Raw genomic sequence first — 9,152 nt, 5'->3', positions numbered from 1 at the left:
AGGAGGGTTATTAATCAAATAGTTTTCCCGCCCACAAACCCTTTGCAGAAAGGGATATAATGACATACTTTGTCTTAGTGATTAATAATATTAATGGATTTCCTTTTGTCTGAATCATGTGTAATCTTTAATCGTACTCTGTAATTCCATGGCTGCATCTCTGAACTCCCCTTGCAATGATGTGCCTGGATTTACCAATAACTTCTATAAACCAATTTCTGATATCTGAAATAATATTTATTTAACAGACATCAATGTATTTCTTTCCTTTAGCTCTTTTCCCCCTTCCGAGGCCTCTCACCTCTCTGCCTATCCATCCTACTCTCAACATGTTTCTCAGGCACCTCTTTCTCCCTGCTCCTCCAGTCACAGCTGCTCTTCTACTCCTTCCAACTCCACCCCTCTCTGTCTCTCCATTCCATTGATCCCTGCCATTTCCCCCCTGGTCTCGTCATGTCCGGCCCACTCTGTCCTCCTCCTTACACTCTCTGTCTTTCTCCTTGTGGACTCTTTTCTCCTTTCTCCAGAAGCCTGCAACATCACCCAACTCACCCGGACTTCTGTGTTTCTGTGCCTGGCACTCAGGGAAGTTGACTTGTCTTCCACCCTCAAGCATTTCACCCTTTGAATTGATCTCCTCTTGAAGTCCTTCCGTTCTCTTGTACGGAAGGTTACATTGTTGCTTTCCTTTGCCCTCCAATGGAGTCTGGGAGTCTGTCATAGGCCTAGCATTGGCTTGGCTCTCCAGAACCATGATGGACATTTCATCACAGGAGGTACTGATTTGTGTAACCTCTACCTCCACTTCCTTTCTTTTACCAATCTCTCTCATTTTCACATATCCTTCACTGTTTCGTATCTCCTCACTGTCTCCTGCCTTCTGATGCGCTAACTTTCTTCCTGTAGGACCTTCCTCTCCATCTATGACCTCTGAAAGTATTACAAAAATATTCAGTTCACTCATAATTCACAAACAGGACAAACATTTATATCAACATCAACATCAGCTATGGTGGCCGGTGACTTTAATGCAGGGAAATCTAAATCAGTTTTATTGAATTTCTATCAGCATGTTAAATGTGCAACCAGGGGGGAAAAAAATTCTAGACCACCTTTACTCCACACACAGAGACACGTACAAAGCTCTCCCTCGCCCTCCATTTGGCAAATCTGACCATAACTCTATCCTCCTGAATCCTGCTTACAAGCAAAAATTAAAGCAGGAAGCACCAGTGAATCGGTCTATAAAACAGTGGTCAGATGAAGCAGATGCTAAACTACAGGATTGTTTTGCTAGCACAGACTGGAATATGTTCAGGGATTCTTCCGATGGCATTGAGGAGTACACCACATCAGTTACTGGCTTTATCAATAAATGCATCGAGGACGTCATCCCCACAGTGACCGTACGTACATACCCCAACCAGAAGCCATGGATTACAGGTAACATTCGCACAGAGCTAAAGGGCAGAGCTGCCGCTTTCAAGGAGTGGGACTCTAACCCAGAAGCTTATAAGAAATCCCGCTATGGCCTCCGACGAACCATCAAACAGGCTAAGCATCAATACAGGACTAAGATCTAATCGTACTACACTGGCTCCGATGCTTGTTGGATGTGGCAGGGCTTGCAAACTATTACAGACTACAAAGGGAAGCACAACCGAGAGCTGCCCAGTGACACAAGCCTACCAGACGAGCTAAATAACTTCTACGCTCGCTTCGAGGCAAGTAACACTGACTGTGTGATCACGCTCTCCGCAGCCAATGTGAGTAAGACCTTTAAACAGGTCAACATTCACAAGGCCGCAGGGCCAGACGGATTACCAGGACGTGTACTCCAAGCATGCGCTGACCAGCTGGCAAGTGTTTTCACAGACATTTTCAACCTGTCCCTGACTGAGTCTGTAATACCAACATGTTTCAAGCAGACCACCATAGTCCCTGTGCCCAAGAACACTAAGATAACCTGCCTAAATGACTACCGACCAGGAGCACTCACGTCTGTAGCCATGAAATGCTTTGAAAGGCTGGTCATGGCTCACAACACCATTATCCCAGAAACCGTAGACCCACTCCAATTTGCATACCGCACCAACAGATCCACAGATGATGCAATCTCTATTGCACTCCACACTGCCCTTTCCCACCTGGACAAAAGGAACACCTATGTGAGAATGCTATTCATTGACTACACCGCAGCACCATAGTGCCCTCAAAGCTCATCACTAAGCTATGGACCCTGGGACTAGACACCTGCAACTGGATCCTAGACTTCCTGATGGGCCGCTCCCAGGCGGTAAGGGTAGGTAACACATCCGCCACGCTGATCCTCAATACGGGGGCCCCTCAGGGGTGCGTGCTCAGTCCCCTCCTGTACTCCCTGTTCACTCATGACTGCACGGCCAGGCACAACTCCAACACCATCATTAAGTTTGCTGATGACACAACAGTGGTAGGCCTGATCACCGAAAACGATGAGACAGCCTATAGGGAGGAGATCAGAGACCTGACCGTGTGGTGCAAGGACAACAACCTCTCCCTCAATGTGATCAAAACAAAGGAGATGAAAAGATTTGGCATGGGTCCTCAGATCCTCAAAAGGTTTTACAGCTGCACCATCGAGAGCATCCTGACGAGTTGCATCACTGCCTGGTATGGCAACTGCTCGGCCTCCGACCACAAGGCACTCCAGAAGGTAGTGCGTACGGCACAGTACATCACCGGGGCCAAGCTTCCTGCCATCCAGGATCTCTATACCAGGCGGCGTCAGAGGAAGGCCCTAAAAATTGTCAAGGACTCCAGCCACCCTAGTCATAGACTGTTCTCTCTGCAACCGCACGGCAAGCGGTACCGGAGCGCCATGTCTAGGTCCAAGAGGCTTCTAAACAGCTTTTACCCCCAAGCCATAAGACTCCTGAACAGCTAATCAAATGGCTACCCAGACTATTTGCCCCCCCACTCCCCCTACGCTGCTGCTACTCTATTATTTTCTATGCATAGCCATTTTAATAACCCTACCTGCATGTACATAATTACCCCAATTACCTTGACACCAGTGCCCCCGCACATTGACACATTGAACTGGTACCCCCTGTATATAGCCCCGCTATTGTTATTTACTGCTGCTCCTTAAATATTTGTTTTTCTTATCTCTTATCTTTTTGTTTGTTGGTATTTTCTTAAAACTGCACTGTTGGGTAAGGGCTTGTAAGTAAGCATTTCACTGTAAGGTCTACACCTGTTGTGACAAATACAATTTGATTTGATTTATGACACATTATACTTATCTTTAACTTGAATGTTATGCTCTTACCCTGGACTTTTAAGCTCCCTTTAAATGTCTTAGCATTCTCCTCTCCAGCCTCTTCTTCACTTTCCCATGATGCTTTGCTCAACACTCCCTCATCAGTAAGTACATTTGATCTGTTTGTCTTTTCTTTCATCTGTTTTCTATCATCTTTCTCCCTCATTTGTCTCTACACAACAGAAATCTTTTCCTCAGAGATCTTGCTCACCGTCTCATCCTCTTTATGTCCATCTATTTTTTCTATGTCCATTCTTGCTAATTCGTGTGAGATCAAATCTGTTTCCTTACAACATCTGTCTCTCTCGTTCCTCTCTTCGCCTGTCCTTACTTCTCTGTCCTGTCTGTACTTTGGTTCTCTTCTCTTTATTCCTGTCATCTGTCTCCACAATTTCCTCCAGACCTAATTTGGCCCAGTCACTACCTTCCCCTCCTCCACTCTCTTTGCCCTTTGACCCCTTGCCCTTTGAGCATTTCTTACTTTGCCCTGTACTGTCCATCACTGTCTCTCCGTCACCCCCATCCTCAGGCCCTCCACCTCCCTCAGTCAGTGTCAACCCCTCAGCAGCCGCTTTCCGGCGTTGCAGGCACTTGATCTTGTAGGCAATGCGGCTCCTTTGCAGGATCATCTCCCTAACCTCTATCGTTCTGGCGTCGGTGCGGCTGAAGCTGGTTCTGGTTATGAGTGGTTCTCTGAGCAGTGGCCGGGTCGGAGGCCTGGGACGGAGTCCTATAATGGAACTTTCCATTCCAGGCCGGGAGGGCATCCATGTGGTCACATCACAGTTCCTCTCTCGCTCCCTCCTCTTTTCCCTCTTTCTCTCTGCCCTTCGCTCTTTGGCACTGTTAAAGTTCCTCATGTCTTTCTTCTTCATCTCACCTTTAATTCTCTCATTTTCCCTCATTCATTTATTGATCCCCAATGACCTCCAAAAAGCCTTGTCCTTCTTAACTTCATTGAGAGCCGCTGAGAGAGAGGACAGCTGATTTCCCACTCTCTCCTCATTTAGCTGTTTGAATCCATCGTACATAACTAAGTCTCTCATGTACGGCTTGGGAAGGATTTCTTCAGTGATTGCCTCTACTGCTCTGGCTATCCTCCACTGTCCATTATGCTCTAAAGAGCGAGAGGCAAAAATTAAATCCAATCAATACATACCTGTAATCTAACCTTACACCAAGAATCACAATAATTAAAATGTTGGATTCAATTGAATCTATTTAATCTACCTTGTAGTAACATGGAAACATAGGCTACCCCTTTCCCATGGTCAAAATATGTATAGAAATATAATCAACTACATAATTATCACAATACTCACCAATCAGAGAGTTCCTGTCACACTGTGAGGAGCACTTCTCCCATTCCTTTTCTCCATACTTCTTCTCTCCCTCCATCCTTTTGGTCACACTCTCCCCTCTAGTCAAAATGTAGTGTGGCACAGAAACACATGCAGACTTTAGGTCCCAGCTGTATTTGAATTTGTATTCCATCGTGTTGTGGTCTTGAGCATAGCGACGGCAGTCATCGGTCTCATAAGAGGGTGACCAAGTATGTCCACTGAGTTGGACTTGACCTTTGGGCCTCATGACTGACTCGCACAGATGATGGCTATGACGGGTGTGAGCCAAAGGGTCAACCATGTCCTCCTCACTGTCTGACTCCAAAAACTGGTCATCATGACAGGTGATAACACTGCCTAAGTGCATTCTAGATATAAATATTTCTATCTCACGTGATCCTATATGGTCTGTAGTGAACAGAGGTCTGTCATCAGGGGCTGAGATAATGTTATCTTCCAGGATCTCATTGATGAGAGGTTGAACGGATTCTGACACCAACGTGGGGTTAATTAGATTTTCAGTGGTCTGAGACTTCACTACAGGCTGGTCAATAGGGTTATCTTTGCCTTGGTACAATGTATTGGAAACCAACAGAGCCTTATTGAAAGAGTCAATAGTGACTATTGATCCAAGAGCAGTGGCAACAAGGGACAAAGACTGGTCAGACGAGCTCACAGAATCTCTGCTAAAGTCTACTGCAGGTCGGTCATCATGGTCTTTAATGTTGAGGGAGATTTCCTTGTCAGAGTTCAAAGAGTCATTTACATTTAAGTCATTTAGCAGACGCTCTTATCCAGAGCGACTTACAAATTGGTGCATTCACCTTATGATATCCAGTGGAACAACCACTTTACAATAGTGCATCTAAATCTTTTAAGGGGGGGGGGGGGGGGGGGTTAGAAGGATTACTTTATCCTATCCTAGGTATTCCTTAAAGAGGTGGGGTTTCAGGTGTCTCCGGAAGGTGGTGATTGACTCCGCTGTCCTGGCGTCGTGAGGGAGCTTGTTCCACCATTGGGGTGCCAGAGCAGCGAACAGTTTTGACTGGGCTGAGCGGGAACTGTGCTTCCTCAGAGGTAGGGGGGCCAGCAGGCCAGTGGTGGATGAACGCAGTGCCCTTGTTTGGGTGTAGGGCCTGATCAGAGCCTGAAGGTATGGAGGTGCCATTCCCTTCACAGCTCCGTAGGCAATCACCATGGTCTTGTAGCGGATGCGAGCTTCAACTGGAAGCCAGTGGAGAGAGCGGAGGAGCGGGGTGACGTGAGAGAACTTGGGAAGGTTGAACACCAGACGGGCTGCGGCGTTCTGGATGAGTTGTAGGGGTTTAATGGCACAGGTAGGGAGCCCAGCCAACAGCGAGTTGCAGTAATCCAGACGGGAGATGACAAGTGCCTGGATTAGGACCTGCGCCGCTTCCTGTGTGAGGCAGGGTCGTACTCTGCGAATGTTGTAGAGCATGAACCTACAGGATCGGGTCACCGCCTTGATGTTAGTGGAGAACGACAGGGTGTTGTCCAGGATCACGCCAAGGTTCTTAGCACTCTGGGAGGAGGACACAAGGGAGTTGTCAACCGTGATGGCGAGATCATGGAACGGGCAGTCCTTCCCCGGGAGGAAGAGCAGCTCCGTCTTGCCGAGGTTCAGCTTGAGCTGGTGATCCGTCATCCACACTGATATGTCTGACAGACATGCAGAGATGCGATTCACCGCCTGGTTATCAGAAGGGGGAAAAGAGAAGATTAATTGTGTGTCGTCTGCATAGCAATGATAGGAGAGACCATGTGAGGATATGACAGAGCCAAGTGACTTGGTGTATAGCGAGAATAGGAGAGGGCCTAGAACAGAGCCCTGGGGGACACCAGTGGTGAGAGCGCATGGTGCGGAGACAGATTCTCGCCACGCCACCTGGTAGGAGCGACCTGTCAGGTAGGACGCAATCCAAGCGTGGGCCGCGCCGGAGATGCCCAACTCGGAGAGGTTGGAGAGGAGGATCTGATGGTTCACAGTATCAAAGGCAGCAGATAGGTCTAGAAGGATGAGAGCAGAGGAGAGAGAGTTAGCTTTAGCAGTGCGGAGAGCCTCCGTGACACAGAGAAGAGCAGTCTCAGTTGAATGCCCAGTCTTGAAACCTGACTGATTAGGATCAAGAAGGTCATTCTGAGAGAGATAGCAGGAGAGCTGGCCAAGGACGGCACGTTCAAGAGTTTTGGAGAGAAAAGAAAGAAGGGATACTGGTCTGTAGTTGTTGACATCGGAGGGATCGAGTGTAGGTTTTTTCAGAAGGGGTGCAACTCTCGCTCTCTTGAAGACGGAAGGGACGTAGCCAGCGGTCAAGGATGAGTTGATGAGCGAGGTGAGGAAGGGGAGAAGGTCTCCGGAAATGGTCTGGAGAAGAGAGGAGGGGATAGGGTCAAGTGGGCAGGTTGTTGGGCGGCCGGCCGTCACAAGACGCGAGATTTCATCTGGAGAGAGAGGGGAGAAAGAGGTCAAAGCACAGGGTAGGGCAGTGTGAGCAGGACCAGCGGTGTCGTTTGACTTAGCAAACGAGGATCGGATATCGTCAACCTTCTTTTCAAAATGGTTGACGAAGTCATCCGCAGAGAGGGAGGAGGGGGGGGAGGGGGAGGAGGATTCAGGAGGGAGGAGAAGGTAGCAAAGAGCTTCCTAGGGTTAGAGCCAGATGCTTGGAATTTAGAGTGGTAGAAAGTGGCTTTAGCAGCAGAGACAGAAGAGGAGAATGTAGAGAGGAGTGAGTGAAAGGATGCCAGGTCCGCAGGGAGGCGAGTTTTCCTCCATTTCCGCTCGGCTGCCCGGAGCCTTGTTCTGTGAGCTCGTAGTGAGTCGTCGAGCCACGGAGCAGGAGGGGAGGACCGAGCCGGCCTGGAGGATAGGGGACAGAGAAAATCAAAGGATGCAGAAAGGGAGGAGAGGAGGGTTGAGGAGGCAGAATCAGGAGATAGGTTGGAGAAGGTTTGAGCAGAGGGAAGAGATGATAGGATGGAAGAGGAGAGAGTAGCGGGAGAGAGAGAGCGAAGGTTGGGACGGCGCAATACCATCCGAGTAGGGGCAGAGTGAGAAGTGTTGGATGAGAGCAAGAGGGAAAAGGATACAAGGTAGTGGTCGGAGATTTGGAGGGGAGTTGCAATGAGATTAGTGGAAGAACAGCATCTAGTAAAGATGAGGTCAAGCGTATTGCCTGCCTTGTGAGTAGGGGGGGAAGGTGAGAGGGTGAGGTCAAAAGAGGAGAGGAGTGGAAAGAAGGAGGCAGAGAGGAATGAGTCAAAGGTAGACGTGGGGAGGTTAAAGTCACCCAGAACTGTGAGAGGTGAGCCATCCTCAGGAAAGGAACTTATCAAGGCGTCAAGCTCATTGATGAACTCTCCAAGGGAACCTGGAGGGCGATAAATGATAAGGATGTTAAGCTTGAAAGGGCTGGTAACTGTGACAGCATGGAATTCAAATGAGGAGATAGACAGATGGGTCAGGGGAGAAAGAGAGAATGTCCACTTGGGAGAGATGAGGATTCCAGTGCCACCACCCCGCTGGCTCGATGCTCTAGGGGTATGCGAGAACACGTGGGCAGACGAAGAGAGAGCAGTAGGAGTAGCAGTGTTATCTGTGGTAATCCATGTTTCCGTCAGCGCCAGGAAGTCTAGGGACTGGAGGGTAGCATAGGCTGAGATGAACTCAGCCTTGTTGGCTGCAGACCGGCAGTTCCAGAGGCTGCCGGAGACCTGGAACTCCACGTGGGTCGTGCGCGCTGGGACCACCAGGTTAGAGTGGCAGCGGCCACGAGTCCTCAAAGGGTACAGCATAGTGCTTCTCTGTGGTCACACAGTCTGCACAGGACCTCGTTAGCAGCTGGTCAGTGCTTTGTAAGTCATCCTCTGCCCTCTGCTGCCCTCTGGAGTCCACAGCTGAGTCCACCACTGGGAGGCCGTCAGTGATCAGAGACACTTCAGGCCAGGGTCATTGCCAGGATTCACCAAGGTCTCTATCAGTACCAGGGCAGTGTGCCACCCAGGGTCCAGCCCTTCTACCAATGCCAGGTCATAGTCTGGAGTCAGAGAACCCACCACAGCATGGTCAGCATCATCTCCATTACCTTCAGTGCCCAGAAGCACTTCACTGGACAGTGCCTCGGGTTGGTTAGCATAGACCCCTGTGGCCTTAGTAACCACTGAGTGGATTTCAGTGTTCAGAGACGCCTTGATGGCATCAACTTGGTCAGCATGAGGTTCAGCAATCAGGGAGTCCTCAAAGGATCCTGATTTCAAGCTGTCATCACGGTCTTTGGGCAACTGAATGGACTCCAAGGTTGATTGGGCTTTAGGTGTCGTAGACATATCAATGCATTTCAGCTCCATTATTCTTAGGCTTGAAAACTCCCCATGGCATCCATCTGTCAGAACTGTGTGCACAGCTTCCCTAATGGCTTTCTCTGCCAGCTGTAAGGAAAAAATGTATGGTTCAGTATTGACAGTGTTTTCTATACATTAACATC

This window comes from Salmo salar, chromosome 07 (genome assembly GCF_965601325.2).
Source record: "Salmo salar chromosome 07, fSalSal1, whole genome shotgun sequence".
NCBI classification, from domain to species: domain Eukaryota; kingdom Metazoa; phylum Chordata; class Actinopteri; order Salmoniformes; family Salmonidae; genus Salmo; species Salmo salar.
This window is presented reverse-complemented; position numbering follows the sequence as displayed.